The sequence below is a fragment of the Ranitomeya imitator genome, chromosome 2, assembly GCF_032444005.1.
Source record: "Ranitomeya imitator isolate aRanImi1 chromosome 2, aRanImi1.pri, whole genome shotgun sequence".
Classification (NCBI taxonomy): domain Eukaryota; kingdom Metazoa; phylum Chordata; class Amphibia; order Anura; family Dendrobatidae; genus Ranitomeya; species Ranitomeya imitator.
The window spans coordinates 338427453-338454428 of record NC_091283.1 but is presented as its reverse complement, the minus strand read 5'-3'; the positions used below and the strand labels follow the sequence as shown (position 1 = coordinate 338454428).

At 45.7% G+C, this 26976-nt stretch overlaps 1 pseudogene; it reads left to right on the top strand.

The window, feature by feature from the left end:
* LOC138663650 (zinc finger protein 271-like) lies at positions 1–26165 on the top strand (annotated as a pseudogene).
* The last annotated feature ends 811 nt before the right edge of the window (positions 26166–26976 follow it).

Genomic DNA, 26976 nt, shown 5'->3' with positions numbered 1-26976 from the left:
GGAGTGTTATTCTTTAACCAAGGTGTGCAGTATCATTTTTGAGTGCTCCAATACTTAGCCTAATTGGGAATGGATGCAACACATACAGGGATAGATTTATCCTAACAAAATTTCCTTCACACTGGCACATTAATACTAGAAATATATTGCACAGGGGTTATCGCAGCCAATTCCCACAAGAAGAATCCTGGAAACACAGAATTAGAAATGATTCTTTCTCCGCAGTTTCTATAGGACTTAATACATTCCTGATTCCGGAGAGTAATAGAAATACGGCAGAAAACAGAGGAAGAAAGTTCAGAGAAGAAGCTTCATAGAGAGACATTGAAGTTACAGACACCTTTTAACCCTTTGGGAGTGATTCCACCACTTTACTGTGTAAATCCCACCAGGACTGTAGCAGGTAAAGACCCCAATATCCACAGGTGTCCCCTCTAATTGGGGGAAACTATCCCCTCTAATAATCCTCGGACAGTTCTGACAAACATGGAAAAGTGCCCCTTTATGGAGGTGACAGAAAGTCTGTTTAGTCCCTTTAGCTTCATAGTATCAGCTCTAATCCAATGGTGAGAGAGCGATTTACCCTGAAGAGTCACAGATTGTGGGGTTGTTATAAAATGTTATATTTAGGGGGTTTTGTGTTGTCTCCTTATAAAGCTAGGTTCAGATTGCGTTAGTGCAATCCGTTTAGCGCCTAGCGCTAGCGGATTGCGCTAACGCAATGTGAAATAAAGGGGTCGCGTTAAACGTCCCCACTTTCGCAGATCTCCGCGGCGCGCCACAAAACACCGGCACATCGCTAGCGCCTGCCGAAAATGGCACACGCTAGTGATGCGCGTCCCCATTGCTGTTAATGGGCGCGCTAACGGACGCGTTGCACGGCGTTAATTTCGCCGTGCAACGCTGTCCGTTAGCGCGGTCCCATTAACGCAATGGGAACCTAGCCTAAGAATCACAATGGTTTTGTTCCTTTTCTGCTGATACAAAAGACCCAACTATGAAAAACAGGAACCAAGGAAACATGTATTACTCTCAAAGTATAGTGCTCCTTTCTTGGCCCCCACACACAATGTTCCCACATTCCCCCACACAAAATGATAGTACAAGATGCCCCACACAATATGCTTCCACCCAAGCCACTAAATAAATCCTCACTTATCCCCATTCTTGATACCGTACAGTGCCAGTTTCTTGGTTCCCACACACAGTATAATGTTCTCACAGTACCTCCAGCCCCAATTTTTGGAGGGTGTTTTTCATGTTATATATGGAAGCCTACAAGAAAAAGGTAAAAAAACAACAATATAGTATAAAGTGAAAATAAAACATTGTAAAACACTGTACATGGAGACATTATCAAATATCTCCTGTCTTGTTGTTCTCACAAAAAAGCTTTTATAAAAGCCTCAAACTTCTGTGTGTGAATCAGACCTGAGATCTAACGTAATAGAAAATCACAGTGCGGGGAAGACGGGAAATATATAGACGGCCAGTGGTGATGGGGTTAGTGACGGAATCTATCCAAAGATGTTTCTAGAGCCATAGTAAAAGATGACACGTGTAATGAATATCTCCTCATATGTTTCCTTTAATATTTCCAATACTTGTATTATTACACAGGATTTTTATGATGTTAAATCTTCTTCTCATTCAGGTCTCTACAATATCGGATCCTCTCAGTGAAAATCTTCTGTATAAGAGAACTTTCCTGATTTACCCATCGAAGATGGATATGGACAGAGACAAGATGGCGGAGAGGATAATACACCTCACAATGGAGATCCTCTTCCGGCTTACTGGAGAGGTGAGAGATTCTGATGACGTCACGTTACATCATTCTTATCTATGGGAATAACAGATGGACAGAACTGAAGAGGTGAGGACTCTGGAAATGTCTGTAGTGAGATTTATTAATGTGTCTCTCCATAACCAGGATTACACAGTAGTGAAGAAGACCTCTAGTGAGCGCTGTCAGGACCCTGTGTCTGAGGGATGGGGAAGACCCCTGAGCCCAATCACGTGGCCTCCACCTCACCCGCTGATACATGATAACATCAATGACCAGAAGATCCTAGAACTCGTCTACAAGATGATTGAGCTCTTGACTGGAGAGGTGACACTGCTGGGAATGCTGGGACATTATACAGTAACACTATGAAGGGATCGGGGATGACGGTATCATTGTATGTGTCAGGTTCCTATAAGGTGTCAGGATGTCGCTGTCTATTTCTCCATGGAGGAGTGGGAGTATTTAGAAGGACACAGAGATCTGTACAAGGACATCATGATGGAGGTTCCCCAGCCCCTCACATCACCAGGTAATAGATAGGACTAAATACACACGGCTTATAATTATCTGTATGTAAAGAATGAATTCAGTCCCTGTATGTGTTTCTTCCAGATCTATCCAGTAAGAGGACAACACCAGAGAGATGTCCCCATCCTCTTCTTCCTCAGGACTGTAAGCAAGAAGATCCCAATGGTCCTCAGGATTATCAGGTAATTGGAGTGAAGGTGTCATGAGATCTCCCCTATGATGTGTAGACGGCTGTGAAGGTCTTGTGCTCAGTCTTGTTTTATCCACCAGTATTATATGTTTTATACTTGTGTTATGAGAATGGTGGAGATGGCAGGATTAGAGATGATCATAGATGTGACTTCTCCGTCTGTCTGTGACTTTTACAATATTTGTTTCAGGGTGAAGATCTGACCCATATTAATACTACAGAGATATATGTGAGGGGTGATGAGTGGTGTAAGGAGGAGATTCCTACATATGACTACCCGGGTGAGTAATAGTAGTAATAATAATAATAATAGTACAGCGGGAGTAAGGTCAGGGGATGAATTAAATAGTTGTGTGTCATCGGCATAAAGATGGTACTGAAAGCCAAATCTGCTGATTGTCTATCCAATTGGGGCAGTGTAGAGAGAAGAAGAGAAGTTGGCCAAGGACTGAGCCCTGAGGTACCCCGACATTGAGAGGAAGAGGGGACGAAGTGGAGCCAGCAAATGAAACACTGAAGGAGCAGTCAAAAAAATAGGACGAGAACCAGGAGAAGGCAGTATCTTTAATGCCTAGTGACTGGAGCCTAGAGAGTAAGAGACGGTGGTCAACAGTGTCAAAAGCTGCAGAGAGGTCGAAAAGAATGAGCAGAGTGGTCACATGGTCCCTACAAGACCAGGTCCAGTCTTTCTGGCCAAACTTCACGTTTATGATCGGCAACATTAACTCCTTAGTGACAGCCAATTTTGTACTTAATCCCTTTCTGACATCTGATGTACTATCCCGTCGAGGTTGGGTGGGCCCGTATGACCACTGACGGGATAGTACGTCATAGCGATCGGCTGCGCTCACGGGGGGAGCGCGGCCGGGTGTCAGCTGCCTATCGCAGCTGACATCCGGCACAATGTGCCAGGAGCGGTCACGGACCGCTCCCGGCACACCGCGATCAAACATGATCGCGGTGTGCCGGCAGTATATGGAAGCATCGCGCAGGGAGGGGTCTCCCTGCGGGCTTCCCTGAGACTGATCGCGTTGCTGCGAGGGTCACTTACCTCCTCCTTCTCCTTGCAGGCCCGGATTCAAGATGGCCGCGGCATCCGGGTCCTGCAGGGAGGGAGGTGGCTTCACAGCTGTGCATGTCAGATCGCTGATCTGACACAGTGCACAGCAAAGTGTCAGATCAGCGATCTTACACTATAAAATGATGCCCCCCCCCCCCCCCCCCCGGGGCAATGTTATAGTGTGAAAAAAATATATTCACATGTGTAAAAAAAAATTAAAAACATTCCCCAAAAAATTCCCCCCCCCCAAAAAAAAAATATTGTTCCTATAAATACATTTCTTTAAAAAAAAAAAAAACAATAAAAGTACACATATTTAGCATCACCACGTCCGTAACGACCCCACCTATAAAACTGTCCAGCTAGTTAATCCCTTCAGTGAACGCAGTAAAAAAAAAAAAAAAACAGCCAAAAAAAAACGCTTTATTATCATACCGCCAAACAAAAAGTGGAATAACACGCGATTAAAAAGACGGAAATAAATAACCATGGTACCGCTGAAAACGTCATCTTGTCCCACAAAAAAACAAGCCGCCATACAGCATCATCAGCGAAAAAAAAAAATGTTATAGTCCTCAGAATAAATAAATAATTATTTTTTCTATAAAATAGTTTTTATCGTATAAAAGCACCAAAACATAAAAAGATATAAATGAGGTATCGCTGTAATCGTACTGACCCGAAGAATAAAACTGCTTTATCCATTTTACCAAACGCGAAATGGTATAAACGCCTCCCCCAAAAGAAATTCATGAATTGCTGGTTTTTGGTCATTCTGCCTCACAAAAATCGGAATAAAAAGCGATCAAAAAGTGTCACGTGCCCGAAAATGTTAGCAATAAAAACGTCAACTCGTCCCACAAAAAACAAGACCTCACATGACTCTGGACCAAAATATGGAAAAATTATAGCTCTCAAAATGTGGTAACGCAAAAAATATTTTTTGCAATAAAAAGCGTCTTTCAGTGTGTGACGGCTGCCAATCATAAAAATCCGCTAAAAAACCCGCTATAAAAGTAAATCAAACCCCCCTTCATCACCCCCTTAGTTAAGAAAAAATTTAAAACATTTTTAAAAATGTATTTATTTCCATTTTCCCATTAGGGTTAGGGCTAAGGTTAGGGTTAAGGTTAGGGTTAGGGTTGGGGCTAGGGTTAAGGCTACAGTTAGGGTTGGGGCTAAAGTTAGGGTTAGGGTTGGGGCTAAAGGTACGGTTAGGGTTTGGATTACATTTACGATTGGGACTAGGGTTGGGATTAGGGGTGTGTCAGGGTTAGAGGTGTGGTTAGGGTTACCGTTGAGATTAGGGTTAGGGGTGTGTTTGGATTAGGGTTTCAGTTATAATTGGGGGGTTTCCACTGTTTAGGCACATCAGGGGCGGCCCTGCGCTTAGTAACCCGATGTTTACCCTGGTTACCTGGGGACCTCGGCATCGTTGGTCGCTGGAGAGCTGTCTGTGTGACAGCTCTCCAGCGACCACACTACGACTTACCAACGATCACGGCCAGGTCGTATCGCTGGTCGTGATCGTTGGTAAATCGTATAGTGTGACGGTACCCTAAGACTGACATGCCCTTTCGAAGAGTCGGGGATCTCTCTTCTCTGAAGTCTGCAATTTTTCTGATTGCAGCCTGGCAGTGATCCTCCGGGAGAAAGGATTTTTGTTTTACAGAGTCTAACAGAACTCCCAGAAACTTCCTTGATTTGAAAGGTTGAAGCTGCGATTTCCTTAGATTTGGGGGCCACCCAAGGGTTCTGAGAATGTCGAGAGTCTTTGAAACATGATCGCTGAGAGTCTGGTCCGAGGGAGCTATGATAAGCAGATCGTCCAGGTAAGGAACGATACAGACTCCCTGTCTCTGGATATATGATTCCGCCTCTGCCATTATCCTGGAGAGTACTCTCGGTGCTGAAGAAATCCCAAAAGGAAGTACATTGAATTGGAAGTGTCTCACTTGCTGGTTGTACTGTATTGCACATCTGAGATGCTTCCTGTGCCGGGGGTGAATCGGCACATGAAAATACACATCTTTTAGGTCGATGGTTGCCATAAAATAAAGCGGACCTATCAGGGGAATAGCAGATTTCACTGACTCCATTTTGAATTTTCGGTATTGAATATGAAAATTGAGGTTTTTCAGATTTATTATAACTCGTGCATCCCCCAATGGCTTTTTTACCAGGAAGAGACGATAGTAATGACCCGAACCCCATTCTTCGGGGGGTACCGGGGAGATTGCATTTGATTTTAAGAGATCTCCGATGCCTGTCATCATCAATGTATGCTCTCCCTGTGACGTTGGGGAGGTTATCTTCAGACTCCAAGGGGGGGAAGATATGAATTCATATCAGGAGGCCCTCCTGAATGACATTGTGGACCCACTGACAACTGTTGATGGCCCGACATTGATGAATAAAATTTGCGAGCCTCCCCCCCCCCACCGGGATGGAGTCATTGTTTATCCTGCTGGGGCTGTTGCTGCTGCTGCTGGGGAATAAGGATATTTTTCCCCTTACCCTTGGCATAGCTCCATCTCCCGGTTTTCCCCTTACCTCTTGTTTGGGAGGTTTTAGACTGGGGGGCACGAAAAAAACATTTTCTGACAGGTTTCTGCTCTGGAAGGGCCTTTTTTCTATCTGTGGCCTTTTCCAGAATTTTGTCTAAAGCAGGACCAAAAAGATAATCGCCCTTAAAGGGAATTGAGCATAAATTAATTTTTGAAGTTACGTCACCGCTCCACATCTTGAGCCAGAGGGCTCTTCGGGCAGAATTAGACTGGACTAAGGCTCTGGCCGTTATTCTAATTGACTCCATAGAGGCCTCAGCCAGAAAAGCAGAAGCCTTTTGGAGAATGGGAAGAGAGCCTAGAAGTTCCCCTCTCGACGTACCCTGGGAGATATGTTTTTCCAGCTCATCCATCCAACGTGAGAGAGCTCTGGCAACACAGGTGGCAACAATATTAGATTTTAACCCTGAGGTGGATTTTTCCCATGACTTTTTCAATAAGCTCTCCATTTTTCTATCCAGCGGATCTCTCAGCTGAGAGGAGTCCTCAAAGGGGAGCGAAGTTTTTTTCGCTACTCTTGCCACCTGTATATCTACTTTAGGTATATCCCATAAAGGAGAACCCGATTCTAAGGGAAAACGGTGCTTCATTTCGGAGGGAGTGGTTAGGCGTTTTTCTGGGAGCTCCCACTCCTGAGATATTAAATCTAGAATGTTCCTATGCATCGGGAACCCCAAATGTGTCTCTGATATCTATCCTCCAAACATTTCATCCTGTATGGATTGAGAGACAGATTCCTCCTGTAACCCCATTGTGTTACTTACAGCCATTTCTAACTCCTCAATGTAATCAGAGGAGAAAAGATACTTTCTCGCATCTGAAATTTTAGACGTGGAAGCTTCACCCCATTTCTCCGAAGAAGAGGAATATGAGTGATCAGACTCAGAGCAAGAATCTTCAATATGTATCTTCCTTTTTTTAGAAGCAGATGGACATGGCAGTGGAGGTGGAGGATTGAAGGCAGCTAGAGAGGATTACACTTCATGTTTAACTAGGGCATGGATTTTGTCAAGGAGGGAGGGCTGTTCTGCTCTGACCACTTTATCCGTGCACCCCTGACAGAGTTTTTTCTCCCATAGAGAGGGAAGCTTTAGATTGCAGATTGCGCATTTTGAAGATTTTTTGGCCGGGATTTTTTGGGCAGACTTTTCTCCCTGCAATAAGAGGGAGAGCGGTGTACAAAGGGGGCCCCTTATTACCCCTGGCCTTGGACCCACCCCGCAACAAACTTACTGGAGCTGGGGCAGCGCTGGGCTCCGCAGATGCAGGGCAGGAAGCACCATCCATACTGACAGGGATCAGTCTTACCTGGAGGTGTCTTCAGGCAGGTTTATATAGAAATAAACCCTGCCCCCAGCACGGATGAAACTATTCCCCTCCTCCTCCCGGGGTCCGAGAGCAGGCCTCCACGTGGAATGGTGTGCTCTCTGCAGTGTCCAGAGGTCGAGAATCTGGAAGTGGATGCGTTCCACTGCAGTGGAACACAGGACCGGAAGTGACATGCGCGCAGCTATGAGGTTACTTCCAGGATGCCGAACATCACTGCGGAGGGAGGAGGAAAGCCGGTGAGCTCAAGGAGGCCACCGCTGGGGATCACTGGCCTGCTTTACCTCCCATGGAGGCGTGAGTGGGCCAGAAAAGGTCCCGTATCACGGGGAGACGGGAGCAGCATGACGTGGAAGAAGGCAGAGCCCACGACAACCACTGCTCAGCAGGAAAAACTATTTACACTGCAGTCGCCGGCCACGCAGCATACGAAAACCTCTCCATGCCCCATGGGGACAGGAAAGACACTGGCGAATAGGAGGTAGGAGGGGCCTTTTAACCTCTTGTGCTTCCTGTCCCCCATTAGGGAATGGAGACATCCTCCTATGCTGTCATGGAAGGTGACTAGGGAAATTGAACATTTATCTTTTTAGTCACAAAAATGAACTTTTAGCAACAATTTTTTATTTTCCCAAGGGTAAAAGGAGAAAGTGGACGCCGAAAGTCATTGTACAATTTGTCCTGAGTGCGCCGATACCCCATATGTTGGGGGGGAACCACTGTTTGGGCACACGAGAGGGCTCGGAAGGGAAGGAGCGCCATTTGACTTTTTGAATGAAAAATTGGATCCAGTCTTTAGCGGACACCATGTCGCGTTTGGAGAGCACTTGTGTGCCTAAATATTGGAGCTCCCTCACAAGTGACCCCATTTTGGAAACTAGACCCCCCAAGGAACTTATCTAGATGTTTGGTGAGCACTTTGAACCCCCAGGTGCTTCACAAATTGATCCGTAAAAATGAAAAAGTACTTTTTTTTCACAAATAATTTCTTTAGCCTCATTTTTTTCATTTTCACATGGGCAACAGGATAAAATGGATCCTAAAATTTGTTGGGCAATTTCTCCTGAGTACATCGATACCTCGTATGTGGTCAGAAACCACTGTTTGGGCGCACGGCAGAGCTCGGAAGGAAAGGAGCGGCATTTGACTTTTTGAATGAAAAATTAGCTCCAATCGTTTGGAGAGCCGCTGTGTGCCTAAACATTGGAGCTCCCCCACAAGTGACCCCATTTTGGAAACTAGACCTCCCAAGGAACTAATCTAGATGTGTGATGAGCACTTTTAACCCCCAAGTGCTTCACAGGAGTTTATAACGCAGAGTGGTGAAAATAAAAAATAATTTTTCTTTCCTCAAAAATTATTTTTTAGCCTGCAATTTTTTATTTTCACAAGGGTAACAGGAGAAATTGGACCCCAAAAGTTGTTGTCCAGTTTGTCCTGAGTACGCTGATACCCCATATGTGAGGGAGAACCACTGTTTGGGCACACGTCAGGGGTCGAAAGGGAAGTAGTGACGTTTTGAAATGCAGACTTTGATGGAATGGTCTGCGGGTGTCACGTTGCGTTTGCAGAGCTCCTGATGTGCCTAAACAGTAGAAACCCCCCACAAGTAACCCAATTTTGGAAACTAGACCCCCCCAAGGAACTTATCTAGATGTGTGGTGAGCACTTTGAACCCTCAAGTGCTTCACAGAAATTTATAACGCAGAGCCGTGAAAGTAAAAAATATTTTTTTATCCCACAAAAATAAGTTTTCTGCCCCCATTTTTTTTATTTTCCCAAGGGTAACAGGAGAAATTAGACCCCCAAAGTTGTTGTGCAATTTTTCCTGAGTACACTTGTGCCCTATATGTTTGGGTAAACCACTGTTTGGGCACACGTCGGGGCTCAGAAGGGCGGGAGCACCATTTGACTTTTTGAACGCAAGATTGGCTGGAATCAATGGTGGCGCGTTTGGAGACCCCTGATGTGCCTAAACAGTGGAAACCCCTCAATTCTAACTACAACACTAACCCCAACATACCCCTAACCCTAATCCCAGCTCTAGCATAACCCTAATCACAACCCTAACCCCAACACACCCCTAACCACAACCCTAACCCCAACACACCCCTAACCCTAGTCTTAACCCTATTTCCAACCCTAGCCCTAATTCCAACCCTAACTCTAATTCCAACCCTAACCCTAAGGCTATGTGCCCACGTTGCGGATTCCTGTGAGGATTTTTCCGCACACTTTTTGAAAAATCCGCAGGTAAAACGCAGTGCGTTTTACCTGCAGATTTCCAGTGTTTTTTCTGTGGATTTCACCTGCGGATTCACCTGCGCACCATGGGCACAGCAGATTTGGTTTTCCATAGGTTTACATGGTACTGTAAACGTGATGGAAAACTGCTAAGAATCCGCAGCGGCCAATCCGCTGCGAATCTGCAGCCAAATCTGCACCGTGTGCACATAGCCTAATTCTAACTCTAATTCTAACCCTAATTGCAACCCTAACCCTAATTCTAACCCTAACCCTAGTTCTAACAATAGTTCTAACCCTAACCATAGATCTAACCCTAACCATAGTTCTAACCCTAGTTCTAACCCTAACGGAAAAATAAAAGTAAATATATTATCTTTATTTTATTATTGTCCCTACATATGGGGGTGATAAAGGGGGGGTTTATTTATTATTTTTTTTATTTTGATCAAAATGTACCTGGAATGAATCTGCCGGCCAGAAGATTCGGCGGGCGCACTGCGCATGCGCCCCCATTTTGGAAGATGGCCGTGCCCATGGAGAAGATGGACGGACACCGGGAGGGACACCGGATCTCATAAAAAATATTACACTTTTCTCATGATATATCTCTAAGGCTGGGTTCATACTGCGTTTTAGGCGTCCGTTAGACGGACTACGTTACACCGTGGCATAACGCGGTGTAACGCAGTCCGTTAACGCCGCCATTAAGTCCAATGTCGGACGCATCACTAGCGCACGCCCATAATGGGCGTGCGCTAGCGATGTGCCGTCATAGAGTGATGGACCCTGGGACGCGGGCTGCAGAGTTTCCGGGTCCGTCACTGCTAGAGCAGATAGAGCATCTGCTAGCTCTATCTGCGCTAGTGCGATGTCATGTCGGCACTTGCGTTAACAGCAGCCCGTTAATGCATGTGTTGAACAGGCTGCTGTTAACACAATGTGAACCTAGCCTAAGCTGTGCATGTCTGATGGCTGTAATACAGGGATTTTTGTCTACTCACCATCAAATCCTTTTCTCCGAGACACTCATTGGGGGACACAGGACCATGGGTGTACGCTGCTGCCGCTAGGAGGCTGACACTAAGTGAATACAAAAAAAAAGTTAACTCCTCCTCCTGCTGTATATACCCTCATGCTGGCTCCACAAGAACCAGTTTAGTGCAAAAGCAGTTGGAGAAAATAATATTTAATACAAGGTACAACATGTGTAAAAAGATTCAAAATCTCAAAACAGAGCCATCAGGCCAAAGGGTGGGAGCTGTGTCCCCCAATGAGTGTCTCGGAGAAAAGGATTTGACGGTGAGTACACAAAAATCCCTGTTTCTCCTTCACTTCATTGGGGGACACAGAGCCATGGGACGTCCAAAAGCAGTCCCTGAGTGGGAAAATTGACCCAACTGAATAAGCTCCAAATATCAACTGTCTACAGGTGTGCTACCGCCGCCTGCAGAATTGTTCCCCCCAGACTCGCCTCAGCTGAGTCCTGAGTGTGCACATTGTAATGTTTTGAAAATGTATGCAGATTAGACCAGGTCTGGGTTCAACGTTATTCTCACTGTCATTTGATATTGTAATTTTTATATATCTGTGCAGGTTATGCTCTATGCACAGTTTTATGTATTTTATATTATGTGTGTCTTTGGTGACAGTTATTATGCTTCCACAACTATGTATCTGTTTTTATATGTCACACATCAATCCTGCTGCCATGCACCTTTACGGATAAGTTCCTTTGGCAGGACGGATTTGTATAAATTATATATTTATCACATGCATTATATCTCACTGCACCTTCACTGACCTCTTTTAATGTGCATCTTACCATCCTGCTTGTGTGCATGTGGGCCGGCCTCTGTTGTGTTCGGCGCCGCTGACTGTGTCTCTGTGAGTTGGGTGCTCTCCGGGTCACGGATCCATGCTGACGTTTTTATGTGGGCGGGGCCTCGGACTCGGACCGCCCCTCTCTGACGCCCTCGGTGACGCTGATGCTCAGGGTTGCCGATGCCTCATGCGCCATTTCTAAGCAGCGAAATAGGGTTCACTTTGATTGGCCGACCGGCTTTTTTAACACAGCCCCTCATGTCTGGAAGCCACTCCCCCGGAAGAAGGCTTTAGCGCCGAAACGCGCGTTGGGGAAGGTGGGACACACGGCTCCAGACACCAGCAGGTAACTATTATGTTTTTTTGATTCGGTTCTCTACTCCTTTTACTATCTTCAGATATGGTATACAGCCTTTCTGATCTGTGTTTGTCATAAGGTGTGCACTTGTACTCTTGACTGGTTACTTATGCTGATTACTGGCACAATATGGAGTTACCTTAATTAACCCTTCATACTTCTGTACACCTGCTGGTGCCTGGCCCCCTTGTTGTGTTTCCGCCCTTGTTCTGGTTTAACCCCTGCCACATCCCATGTATCGTTATATATTTATTTCAATAAAAGTTGTATATTTTCATATATTGATTCGTGGTGGTGCATGTTTTCTATTCTGAGTTTATAGATTAGACCAGGTCGCAGCCTTGCAAATCTGTTCTGCCGACGCCTTTTGCCAAAGGGCCCAAGAGGCGCTTACCTCTGATCCCTGCTGGAATAGGTTTGCCTCTGACGCGATAGGATTCCTGAATTGCTGACCGAATCCACCTGGCTATCGTTGACTTTGAAGCCACACATCCCTTCTTGTGACCTTCTGGGAGCATGAACAGGGCATCTGTCTGGCAAAAAGGTGCTGTCCTTAACACATACCACATACCTCCTGAGAGCTCTCACTAGATCCAAAGTGTGAAAGACCTTTTCCACCCTGTGTACTGGTGCCAGATAAAACGAGGGCAAGACAATGTCCTCGTTAATGTGGAAGGGGGAAACGATCTTTGGGAGAAACGGAGGGGCTGGCCTTAGAACCATCCTGTCCTGCTGAAAAATCAGAAACGGAGCTCGGCAGGAAAGAGCAGCCAACTCCGAAACGCGTCTGATAGACGTTATCACGACAAGATAAACTACCTTCCATGACAGGTAAGTTAACGAGACATCCTGTAGTGGCTCGAAGGGAGATACCTGTAGAACACCTAAGACCAGGTTAAGGTTCCAGGTGCCCAGGGGAGCTCTATAGGTCGGTACCACGTGGGAGACCCCCTGAATGAAAGTCTTCCTCTGCAGATTGGAAGCAATACTGCTCTGAAATAGAATGGACAAGGCTGAGATCTGTCCCTTGAGGGCACTTGGCGCTAGACTGGAGTCTAGGCCAGCCTGAAGAAACTCCAAAATGTTAGGAATGGAAAAAATGAGTGAAGGATGATCGTGGTCTCTGCACCACGGAAAAAAGACTTTCCAGGTGCGGTGATAGATGTGAGCGGAAGCGGGCTTTCGAGCGCTAATCATTGTGGTAACTACGTCCTGGGAGAACCCGGCCTGAGTCAGGGCCCAGGATTCAACGGCCAAGCCCTTAAACACAGAGTCAATGAGTTCAGGTGGTAGATCGGACCATGGCTAAGTAGCCGCCAGGGGATCTCGGCAACTAGTTGCATTAGCTCTGCTTACCATGCCTGACGAGGCCAGTCCGGGATGACCAGGATTACTGGGACCCCTTCTGCTTTGACCTTCCGGATGATTTTTGGACGCAGCGGCAACGGGGGAAACACGTACAGTAGCCGGAACTGATTCCACGGAATGACCAATGTGTCCACGTCAATGGCCTTTGAGTCTCAGGATCGAGCGACGAACTCGGGGACCTTGGTGTTCAACCTGGAGGCCATCAGATCCACATCCGGAGTTTCCAAGCATTGACAAATCTGCTGAAAAACCTCTAGATGGAGATACCATTCCCCCAATGAGAGTCCCTGTCGGCTGAGAAAGTCCGCTGCCCAGTTCTCTACGCCTGGTATGTGAACTGCTGAGATCACTGAGTTGTTTTTCTCTGCCCACCGAAGGACATGTTCTACTTGGCGCATGGTTGCTCTGCTGCAGGTGCCCCCTTGGTGATTTATATAAGCCGTGGCATTGTCTGACTGAATTCGGACTGGGGCCCCACCAGAAGATGATGGAAGTGCCGCAAAGTCCACTGAATTGCCCATATTTCTAGGAGATTGATAGGAAGGCGTGACTCCCGAGGCGACCAATTACCCTGAGCCGTGTGGTGATGGAAGACAGCTCCCCAGCTGAGGAGACTGGCGTAGTGACCACCAGCCAATGGACCGGGGGGTAGGGTTTCCCCTAAAGAAGGGAGGTGCTCAGCATCCACCACCTGAGTGCCTGCCTGATCTGGGCGGACAGACAGCATGGGCGGTCGAGCGAAAACGGACTCTTGTTCCAGTTTGCCAGCAGCGCATGCTGCAAGGAGCGTAAGTGAAACTAGGCAAACGGAACAGCTTCCATTGCCGCCACCATTTTTTCTAGGACCCTGATGCCGAAACAAATGGAACGAGGAATAGGCCGACGGAGTTCCTGGACTCCCAGACGAATGGTTAGGACCTTGTCTCAAGGGAGAGTCACCAACCCTTGGGAGGTGTCCAAGATCATTCCAAAGAAGGAAATTTTCTGAGCTGGGACGGGAGAAAACTTCCGCTAGTTTATGAGCCACCCCAGGTGAGACAGTGTATCCAAAGTGATGTAGACGCATTCCTCGCAGTCCTGAAAAGATGGTCCCTTGATCAGGAGGTCGTCTAAGTATGGCAAGACGACCATGCCTCGAGAATGAAGAATGGACATGACGCCTGCCATGACCTTTGTGAACACCCTGGGGGCAGTGGCTAGCCTGAAGGGCAGGGCATTGGAACTTTTGATGAGAGGGAAAAATGGGAATATGAAGATAGGCATCTTGGATGTCGATAGACGCCAACAACTCTCCCTTTTCCATCGAAGAAATGACGGAACAGAGGGACTCCATCCAGAAACGTCTGATTTTTACAAACCTGTTTAGGAGCTTTAGGTCGAGAATGGGCCTTACAGTTCCGTCCTTTTTTGGAACCACGAACGTGTTCGAGTAGAACCCCTGGAATCCTTCGTTTTCTGGCACAGGAATGATAACCTCATTGTGCCGGAGAGATTTGATGGCCTGAAAAAATGATTGGGCATGTGCCTCCTCTTTGGGGAGACTGGAAAGGAAAAACCGATTTGGGGGAAGGGAGCAAAATTCTATTCTGTATCCGGAGGACACCAGATCTCTTACCCATGCATCGTGAACGACGGAGAGCCAGACATCACGAAAACAGAGCAGACTTCCGCCTACTCTATCGGTGTCGACCGGAGAGAGCCTCGAGTCACTTTGTTGAAAATCTGTGGTACCTGGATCCCTTAGATTTGGACTGGTTGGGATGGTTTTTCCACAATGGGTTAGTTTTGTGAGAGACCTGACGATCTCTGCCCCCCCTCCTGCTTCTCTCAGTTTTTCACTGATCATTGAGAGCATTAGGGAGAGGAGCTTGTCGGTACATGACTAAGTGTGAAAGTCGCATATGTCCTTAGGTGGGGGGGGGGTGTAAGGGGCGGTCGCCAAAATGAATTCTTGCCCCGGGTGCCAGAAACCCTACATACACCTCTGTATCCAGATATAGGGCTGCAGTGCTTACCCCGGGTCCTGCCTGAAGAAATCGAGAGAGATCTGCGGCTTGTCATGGTGCCCCCGGGGATTCAAAAGGAGACGCCTCTCTGAGAAGCGCCGCCGGGAGAATGAAGCCACCAGATAAACGTGTGCTTGGGGGCGGGCCCACTGAAAGAACGTGCACTAGGGGGGCAGAGCCGCCGGCCTGCAGCCTAATGGAGGCTGACGTCGGGGAGTAAATTTTACAACGCCGACGCGTGCGTGAATGCAAAGCTGCGGATAGGAACGCTGCAGGAGCCCTCCCAGCCCCCCTTCTTCATATACTCACCGCATGAAGATCCAGGTCAGAGGGGAGGGGGGCTGTAATATGGACGGTGCAGGCACCCTCAATCCATCCTCTCTTGTAAGGGGAGAAGAGCGTCCACCTCCCTCCATCACCGCAGTAAAAAACATGGGTGATGCAGTGGGGGCCGCATGGACTAAATATGCGTCTCTCTGCAGCCTAGGGTTTCACTACCTTAGGGTGGAAAGGGCTGTGGCCGGCAAAATGTCCCGCGTTGCAGGAGAGGATTCGTGGAGGCGACACCCCACATGCTCGTCTGTTGTTGGTTTGGGGAGATCGGACCCTTTCAATAGGGTCCGTCGCCCCTATCTCGTCTTTGTAGGGAAAAAAAAGAGATGGTCTGATAAATTAGACCAGTGTGCCTCCTACAGACACTAAGCATGAACTGGTTCTTGTGGAGCCACCATGAGGGTATATACTGCAGGAGGAGGAGCTAACTTTTTTTCTTATTCACTTAGTGTCAGCCTCCTAGCGGCAGCAGCATACACCCATGCTCCTGTGTCCCCCAATGAGGTGAAGGAGAAATACATTTATGCCTGCAGAAGATGTTGGCATGGCTCGAGCCCTGGTTTCATGGATTCACTCCAAGTCATAAATTCCATTATGTTTTCAATCCTAAGGAATTCATGTTAATGCACAATCTCTCCTGAAATGTGGAGCACTAATACTTTTTCTACTCTTATCTTTGACTATATATCTTCTTGAAACTCATCTGACAGAAAATATTGGTCCTTACGATAGTTTAGATTGCCAACAAGCCCCATTCTGTAATTACTCCACCACTAGTTACTCATTTTTTACTGATGACGATTGTTGAGTTTGATCATTTCAGTAGCTATGTTATTGTTTATAGTCACAGTTTTTGCCTACAGTAGTTAGTGCCCAAAATACTCTGATAACCTGTTCCTGCAGCCAGGTTTGTGTTTCTAATCAGGGCCCATTTTTCAAATCTGACGCGTGTAACTTTGTGAAGAATTCTAAAATTATCACCACAAAGTAGAAGCCCTAATTTTCTTTAGTCACCTTCCGCAACAGCAGTATCGGAGGATGTCTCCCCGCCTAATGAGGGACAGGAAACACAGGTTAAATACCCCTCTCCTTCCTACAACCACCAGTGTTTTTCCTGTCCCCTATGGGTCATGAAGAGGTTTCCTGATGGTGCTGCTGTGGTCGGCAATCTAGAGTACCCAGGCTGACTTACGTATTGCCAGGCAGCTGAGATCGGTTGCTCTGCTCCCCTCCTCCATGTGCTGCTCTCTTTTCCATGGTCTTCATGTGACTTGGGACCTTTTCCTGCCCCTCCTGTGCCTCCTCGGGGGGTAAAGTGGGGTGGTCATGTGCCGCCGGGATCCTGTTGCAGCTCCCTGACTTGCTCCTCCCCTCATGCCTGCGGAATCCAAATCCTGCACTTACCGGAAGTGATGTTAGGCCGAACTTCTGGTTCACTTCCTGTGCGTTCCATGGTGGAACGCATGTGCTCCTGGCATGTGTTGGGGTTGCTCCGGATCTGCTGGCATGTTGGGGCGTTCCCTTCGGGGTTCCCCCAGGCGACCTGGGGGAGGAGAATCACAAGTATCAAACGCTGGGACCTCGGTTATTTAATCCTGGTCGGGGAATGCCTCCAGGTAAGGCCCATTGTCTGTGTCTCTGTGTGACCACTGGTGACTGACCATGGACGGCGATAAAACCTCCCTTTTTGCTTCTGCAGAGCCCAGCATTCACCCTCCTAATGTTGGTAGTGGATGAATGTCCCTTGCAATCTGGGTATGTCCTAATGGGAGACTTAGTTCACATTTCTCTCTTTAGGGAGACAGGCTACGTGCCCCTAAGAAGTATAGAGTGCCCAGCCGCAAGTGTGGTGTGGTGTATGTGCTACCAAGCTTCTCTCAGCCCTTCACTGACTATGTCCACCTTTTCCCAGGCTCCAGTACCACAACCCCCTCCTCCTAAGAAAAGGAAGATTACACCTGTGGAGTCTGATTCAGACTCAGGCGAAGTTCGTACCTCTGGTTCGGAGGGTGTTTGGTAGAATGAGGGTTCCAATTCCACCCCCAAGTCTGATGATAAAAATATTATTTTTCCTCTGAGGATATGGAGGAATTGGTTAGTATGATGAGAAGCACCATGTCGGTTGAGGAGGAGGAAGTGAAGCAGTCAGTACATTCCGAAATGTTTGGTGATCTGAAACCTAAAAATCACAAGGGTTTCCCCATACATGAAAACATTCAGAGCCTTATCCTTCATGAATGGGACCTCCCCGTGAAAGGGCTTAGCATTCCGTCAAATTTAAAAAATTGTTTTTCCCTAGACGGAGATTGTTCTCTATGGGAGATTCCCAAAGTAGATGTGCAGGTATCCAGGGTGACAAAACAGACGTCTCTCCCGTTTGAGGACTCGTCTCTGCTCAAAGATCCAATGGATCGTAAGATCGAGCTTGCTAAGAAAATCCTTGGATACCTCCACTAATCTGCTAAAACCAAACGTGGCTTCTACCTGTGTCGCCAGATCTTTATTCTGCTGGCTCTGTACATTAGAAGACCACCTCACTCTTCCCATCCAGAAAGCAAGAGGGTTCCTTGCCGATGCTTCTGCTTCAGAGAGAGTATACTCATTGCTCGGGTGTCCTCCGAGTATTTTGGCGTGCTCGGAGATTTCGTTTGTGTCGACGCAGCTGTATGATTTGCAGCTGCTGGACAGCCTGAATACATTAGGGGGTCGCCTGTTTGTTAGGGAATCTCCACATGTATTCAGGCTGTCTACCAGCCGCAAATCATGCAGCTGTGTTGACACAAACTAAATCTCCGAGCACCTCTAAGGCTAAGCTTTGCACCATTCCCTTTCAGGGTCACTATGTTTTCGGTACAGCTCTCAATGAGATCTTGGAGAAAGCTACAGACAAAATGAAAGCGCTCCCTGAATAGAAAAATCCTAGGAAACATTTTTTTCATCCCTCCTAAGATCAGTCTTCCCAGAGGAAATACAAAGGCAAATCAGGTCGTTGGAGCTATCTAAAAGATGGACAGGGTAAAACTATCCTTGTCCCCCACCACCAACAAGCTCCTGACAAGCAATGACTGCTTCCCTGTCGGGGGTCGACTCGGGCTTCCTCACTCAGTGGCAGTCCATGTCCACAAACCAGTGGGTCCTCCGTGCCATTTGAGATGGATTGAGTTTTGAGAGTTTCCCCCCTCAATGCCTGAGAATGACCTCACTAAAAAATACACACCTTCAAGACTCCTTACTGTTAGGTCTGCTTCAAGCAAAGATGAGCTCTCGAGTACCCCTACAAGAGATAGGCTGGAGCCAGTATTCTCGCCTATTCCTAGTCGAGAAGCCCTCAGAGAAGCATAGAATTATCATCAATCTGAAACCCCTGAATTAAGTGATCACATACAGGCGGTTGAAGATGGAATCGATAAAATCAGCAATCCCACTCATTGGACAGGATTGGGTAATGGTTATGATAGATCTGAAGGATGCCTATTACTATGTGCCAATCTACTAAGATCATCGGCGATTCCTCAGATTCACAGTTTCCCATGGTCACTGGGTCAGCCATTACCTATTCAATGTCCTCCGGTTTGGCATTTCATCAAAACCACGGGTATTCATCAAGATCATGACAGAAGCAGTAATTTTCATTCGTCATCGAGATTTGCATCATTCCGTATTTAGACTACTTCCTCATCGTTGCACCATCTATTCCCTGTCTAAATCTAGATGTGGCAAAAACTTTGGAAATTTTGGAATCCCTGTGCTGGGTCCCAAATCTGGAGAAGTTGGATCTTCATCCTTCACCAAGGAAAAAATTACTGGGAGTCCTCCTAGATTCAGAAAAAGGAGCACCCTTCTTGCCCGGAGATGGTCACCTTGATCTTTTTCAGAGGATCTCAAAGTTCAGAGATCAGTGGGCTCCTACCCTGAGGGACTCAATGTCAATCCTGGAATCACTGACATCATGCATCCAGGCAGTGTCCTGGGCCCAAGCCCATACATGAGTCCTCCAGACTCATGTTCTCTCCTCTTGGGACAGGCATCAAAATTCTCTGACCAGGAGAGTTCCCCTTCCCGGTCATGTGAAGTCTTCCCTTGCATGGTGGCTAAACTACCGAAACCTCCAGCGGGGGTCAGCTGGGATCAGCTTCCCCTGGAGATACTCACTTCAGACGCCAGTCAGGGAGGCTGGGGCGCTGTGGTAGAGAAAACCCACTTCCAGGTTTTATGGTCCCCAGACATCAGGTCCAGTTCCTCAAACCTCAGAGAACTGAAGGCAGTAGAGGAAGCTTTAAAAGCCGCATCTACCCTTGTCCAAGGTCATCATGTACGTGGCCTACCTCCATCACCAGGGGGGCACGAAGTACATCAGATTGAAATGGATCGCTGCAAGATTTTTTTTCCTGGACAGAGAAACATCTGTCCATCACAGCAGTCTATCTGAAGGGGTTCACCAGTGTTCAGGTGGACTTCCTCAGCAGAAGGGACGTCCATCCCGGGGAGTGATGCCTCGACCAAGCAATCTATCTATCCCTAGTGACAAGATGGGGGATTCTGGATGTGGATCTATTTGCCAATGGCCAGAACGTGAAGGTGAAGATGTTCTTCCCCCTGAATCCCGCAGATGGGGCATTGGGTATAGACGCCTTTTCTCACCCTTGGAGGTTCAATCTGGCCTATGCCTTCCCACCGATCCCTATTCTGGCAAAAATTACACAAGATACAGTCCAATAGGGTCACCATGATTCTAATCACTCCCATGTGGCAGGGAAGAAGTTGGTACAGCTCTTTGATGGACATGAACCAGGAAAGTCCACTACCGCTATCTCAGAAAGATGACCTCCTTCACCTAACGTCCCCTGTTACATCCAGACCTTCACAGGTTAAACCTTGGGGCCTGGCTACTGAAGCCAGAGTCCTAAGAGCTAAAGGGCTTTTGGATGAAGTGATGCAAACTCTCCAGAAGAGCAGTAAGCCAGTGACCAATGCCATTTATAGCAAGGTTTGGAAGAAATTCTCTTCCTGGTGTTCTCCGAACATTTCTGATCACTTCCATCCTAACATTGCTCAGATTTGGGACTTTCTTCAAAAGGGGCTTGATCTAGGTCTTACACCTAGCACTTTTAAGGTGCATGTGTCAGCTCTTAGTTCTTTCTTTGACCAGAACATAGCTAGTCATCGCTGGATAAGGTGTTTCATGACCTCGGCAGCTTGAATCCGGCTTAGACTTCATAGCCGGATTCCCCCTGGGGATTTAAATCTCTTGCTTAATAGCTTAACCAGAGATCAATTTCAACCTTTATCATCTATGAGTTTAAGAAACCTTACCCTTAAAACTGTCTTTCTAGTAGCAATTACTACCGCTAGACGTGTAGGAGAGCTGCAGGTTGTATCAATGCAAGAGCCTTAAGGTACCGTCACACTAAGCGACGCTGCAGCGATACCGACAACGATCCGGATCGCTGCAGCGTCGCTGTTTGGTCGCTGGAGAGCTGTCACACAGATAGCTCTCCAGCGACCAACGATGCCAGTAACCAGGGTAAACATCGGGTTACTAAGCGCAGGGACGCGCTTAGTAACCCGATGTTTACCCTGGTTACCATCGTTAAAGTAAAAAAAACAACCACTACATACTTACCTACCGCTGTCTGTCCTCGGCCCTGTGTAAGCCCAGCGGCCGGAAAGCACAGCGGTGACGTCACCGCTCTGCTTTCCGGCTGCCCGGCGCTCACAGCCAGAGCAGAGAAGCACAGCGCCGAGGACAGACAGCGGTAGGTAAGTATGTAGTGGTTGTTTTTTTTACTTTAACGATGGTAACCAGGGTAAACATCGGGTTTCTAAGCGCGTCCCTGCGCTTAGTAACCCGATGTTTACCCTGGTTACCAGCGAAGACATCGCTGAATCGGCGTCACACACGCCGATTCAGCGATGTCAGCGGGAGATCCAGCGACGAAACAAAGTTCTGGACTTTCTTGCCCGACCAGCGACATCACAGCAGGGGCCTGATCGCTGCTGCGTGTCACACTGGACGATATCACTAGCGAGGACGCTGCAACGTCACGGATCGCTAGCGATATCGTCTAGTGTGACGGTACCTTAACTTAACAGTTGCAACTTAACTCTTGCAACAGATACTGCTGATAGCATTATCCTCCACTTAGATCCCTCCTTTATGCCTAAGGTAGTCTCGGACTTTCATAGAGGTCAGGATATTGTGCTACCCTCATTCTGCTCAAATCCTTCCAATACAAAAGAAGCTTTTCACACCCTCGATTATACATAGGGTGGTTCTCTACTATCTCCAACAAACTGAAGGTTGGAGGATTGACCGAAACGTATTTATTCAGCCCTCAAGACGGAGTAAGGGCAAGAAGGCAGCTAAGAATACGATCGCCAATTGGATAAATCAAGCTATCTGTCTCGCATACTCGTCACAGAGATTATCTCCTCCTGCTTCACTGAAGGCTCATTCTACACATTCAATATCAGCATCGTGGGCAGAGAGAGGGGATGCATCTACTGAGCAGATATGCAGAGCCGCCACCTGGTCTTGTATCCATACGTTTACCAGACACTACAGACTAGATTTTAATAGTGAACTAACATTCAGCAGACGAGTTCTGCAGGCTGTGGTCCCTCCCTAAGAAATTAGTTGTTGGTATTACTCTGATACTGCTGTCGTGGAAGGTGACTAAAAAAAAAAGATTTTGTCTTACCAGTAATTCGGTTTCTAGGAACCTACCAAGACAGCACTAATTTCCCTCCCTATCTGATGTTCTTATTGGATGATGCCTGCACTTTGATGGTAACTATTCATGCTAGTGTGTCTGGAAAAACACAGATGGTTGTAGAAAGGGGAGGGGTATTTAACCTCTTTGTGTTTCCTGTCTCCCATTAGGGTGGGGAGACATCCTCCCATACTGGGAGGATACGGTGAAGGTTCATAGGAATTAGTCTTACTGGTAATTCGGTTTCTACTTTTTCATTTTCACAAAGGGTAAGGCTATGTGCACACATACAGGTTTTTTTGCGTTTTTTTGCGCTAAAAACGCTATAAAAACTCATTAAAAATGCATACAATATGCATTCTGCATGTTTTGTGCACATGGATGCGTTTTTTACCGCGAAAAAAACGCATCGCGGTAAAAAATGAGCATGTTCATTATTTTTGCGGATTTTCTGCGTTTTTCCTGCAATTCTATGCATTTGGGGAAAACGCACCAAAAACGCGTCAAAATCACGGTAAAAACGCATGCGGATTTCTGGCAGAAATATCCGGTTTTTGTCAGGAAAATTTCTGCAAGAAATCCTGACATGTGCACATACCCTAATAGCACACAGATGGACTTCACAAATTGTTTTACAACTTCTCTTGTATCCAACAAAACTTTATATACGGTTGTACATTACTGTTTGGGCACATTTCAGGGTTGAGAAGGGAAGGAGCGTCATTTAGCTATTTAAATCCAGATCTTACTTGAGTAGCTTGCAGACACAATGTATTAGGAGCAGTGTTTGTGGCCACCTGGCAGCTGAAAAGATGGCCACCACGAACATGCTTTGCGCTATCTTCTCCATTTTCCTGATCCCAAGAATTGTCTTGCTCATCACCCTTCAACACCTTTACATGGATGTGGACTTACAAAGAGACCCTCTGGCTTGGGCCACAGTGTTGCCTGCCCTTCAATGGTGTGAAATAGGAAGAACAATAGTCAGGTAGTTGGGTCTGAACTAGTAAGGCAGAGAAACTACTGAATCAGAAGATATAATAGTAGACCACAAACAGGCCGGGATCACAACAGGAAACAAATACACAAACCGTGAGTTGAGAATAGAGGACTGAACCAGAGGAGAACAAGGCTGTATCTGGCAGCTTCGTTCAATATGCTTTGAGCCTTCATAGAATATATATCCAATTGGCTGAATCAGGGAGCAGATTACTTCAGCTGGACAGCACATACACCCATACTGCCTGACTGGATGGTACTACTTTTCCCAGGCACCCTAATCTTAGTGGCTGAATTGAGCCCATGTCATCCAGAGCTTCTGGTTCCAATGTCTACTCCATTACAAGCCCCACCTGCTGTATGAATAAGGGCTTGCCTGGTGACATCATAGGAGCAGATCCCAGAAGAGATGTGACACACCATCTGCAGAAGCCCAAATATGACACAATTTCAGAAAATCTGAGCTGTAGAAATCCTCATTAAATTACTCCATTTTGGAAATTCTAACCCTCAGAGAACTAATCTATTGGAATAGTGACTATTTTTGATTCCACAGGCACTTTCCGGAAGTTAGCATACAGTGGATGTGGGAAAAAAAATTGCAAATATGCCATTTCATTACCCAACACATAGTGTCCTGATTGTTCTCCAGGAGACACACACACTGTAAATTAAGTGGGTTCTTCTCACTATAGTAATGCAAAAAACGTGATTTGGACACACTGAAAGGCTCAGAATCGAGGGGGAGATTTTACTTTGGGAGAGTGGTTATTGCTGGATTGGTTAATGGAAGCCATGTTACTTTTCAAGAGCCTTTGAGATACTAATGTGGAAACCGTTGTTTTTCCACTAACAGATGATGGACCTGAGTGGGACTTGTTTTTTGTTAGATGAAAAGAAAATTTTATTGGTATTATGTTCGTCAACATTATGTTCCTTTGTGGTTTTTTTATTCCATATTTGGGATGCAGAATGAAAAAACAGTTGAACACCACGCTCCACTGGTTCATCCTATAAGAGTTTCTATTAGTCTGTGAACTTTCATTGTGAAGAATTCAATATTTTTACATAACTTGCAATTTTTACAGACCGTTTAAGTAAAAATGTTAAATGACATTCAAAAATAATAATTGGTTTATATCTTGGCAGATGACTGTACCAGGAGATCAGCGAGACCGCTGACATCTTCAGTTTTTAAATCTGATGATTTTGAGATGCCACTGGATACAATTGAAGTTAATGCCATTACTCCAGATATACCATCATCCCTTTGCAGCAAAGTTCTCTCATCTGATCATTTGAAACAGGTCCTGTCTTCTGATTCATTAGCGACAACTAAGGAAATTTGGAGTCACAAAATAAGCATTAAAAACAGAAATACTCCTAAATCAAAGAAGCCATTTTCATGTTCAGAATATGGAAACAGTTTTCCCGTCGAAAAATCTTTTCTCAAACATCCAAAAATTCACACAGTGGAGAAAAGATTTTCTTGTTCCAAGTGTGGAAAATGTTTTAAACACAAATCACATCATGTTAGTCACCAAAGAACTCACACAGGGGAGAAGCCTTTTTCCTGTTCAGAATGTGGGAAATGTTTTGCACAGAAATCAGCTTTGGTTAAGCACCAGAGAACTCACACAGGGGAGAAGCCTTTTTCATGTTCAGAATGTGGGAAATCTTTTACACAGAAATCAGATTTGGTTAAGCACCAGAGAACTCACACAGGGGAAAAGCCTTTTACCTGTTCAGAATGTGGAAAATGTTTTAACGAGAAATCAACTTTGGTTAAGCACAAGAGAACCCACACGGGGGAGAAACCTTTTTCTTGTTCGGAATGTGGGAAATGTTTTACACAGAAATCAGATTTGGTTATACACCAGAGAACTCACACAGGGGAAAAGCCTTTTTCCTGTTCAGAATGTGGGAAATGTTTTAACTTTAAAGGGAATCTTGTTATACACCAAAGAACTCACACATTGGAGAAGCCTTTTTCATGTTCAGAATGTGGGAAATTTTTTAACTTTAAAGGGAATCTTGTTATTCACCAAAGAACCCACATGGGGGAGAAATCTTTTTCATGTTCAGAATGTGGGAAATGTTTTACACAAAAATCAGCTTTGGTTAAACATCAGAAAACGCACACAGGGGAGAAACCTTTTTCATGTTCAGAATGTGGGAAATGTTTTAACCGGAAAGCGAATCATGATCGCCACTTGAGAACCCACACAGGGTAGAAATCTTTTTCATGTTCAGAATGTGGGAAATGTTTTACACAGAAATCAGTTTTGGTTAAGCACCAGAGAACTCACACAGGGGAGAAGCCTTTTTCATGTTCAGAATGTGGGAAATCTTTTACACAGAAATCAGATTTGATTAAGCACCAGAGAACTCACACAGGGGAAAAGCCTTTTACCTGTTCAGAATGTGGGAAATGTTTTAACGAGAAATCATCTTTGGTTAAGCACCAGAGAACCCACACAGGGGAGAAGCCTTTTTCATGTTGAGAATGTTGGAAATGTTTTACACAGAAGTCCGATTTGGTTATACACCAGAGAACTCACACAGGGGAAAAGCATTTTTCCTTTTCAGAATGAGGGAAATGTTTTAACTTTAAAGGGAATCTTGTTATACACCAAAGAACCCACACAGGGGAGAAATCTTTTTCATGTTCAGAATGTGGGAAATGTTTTAACCGGAAAGCGAATCTTGATCACCACCTGAGAACCCACACAGGGGAGAATCCTTTTTCATGTTCAGAATGTGGGAAATGTTTTAACCAAAAAATGTATTTCTTAAAGGGGTTGTCGATTACTAGTCATTCCTTGTGTTTGGCCTATTTCAAATAAAAATATTCATACTCATTTTCTGTGCCAGTGTCATTCCAGTGGTCTTGGCACTCATGTTCCCAGGGCTCATGTGAGGTTGTTACAAAATCAGCGCTGGCTTCACTGTTCCTGCCTTTGGATGTATTGAACATCAACAAATAGCTAGGGCCACCGCTGCTCTCTGACTTACCCTTATTGTTTGATATGTCCAAAAGTGGAGACAATGAACCAAGTTTAAGAACACACTTGCTTTTGAAATGCATTTGGTATTCTATTAGTCTTTTCCTTATGTTCCCTATAATTTTTAATTACATTTTTCCTACATATTTCAACCAAGAAAGAAAAAAAGACTTTGTTATGACTATAGTTTAACTTAAGAAAATAAAGAATTCATCATTTTAAACATGTCTTGAATTTGTATAGTAAAAGCTGGTTCTGTCTTTCTTTATCTAGTGAGAAGGGTTTGTCCAAGTAGTAGACATCCCTTTTAAACATCAAATATCCCACACAGAAAGAAACCATTATCATACCTACAGTAGAGTGTAAAAAATAAATTACTAGAAAATCGTATTTTGTTGACCATCAAAAATTACTCAGACTGTTAGACACTGCATGTGTTATTGACAAACTGCACAAAAACATATCAGATAGTTGTAAAATGAGGTAGGGTAATTGCTATGGATGAGCGAACGTGATTGGTGATACTCTGATATCACTTGAGTATCTGGGTGCTTGGAAATACTCGGTGAGCAATAGCCATTGCTCGGATTTGAAGTTCGAATCTCCACTCCACATGTTTGGTGTCTGTCACACAGCCAATAAACATGCAGGGGATTGCCTGCCAGT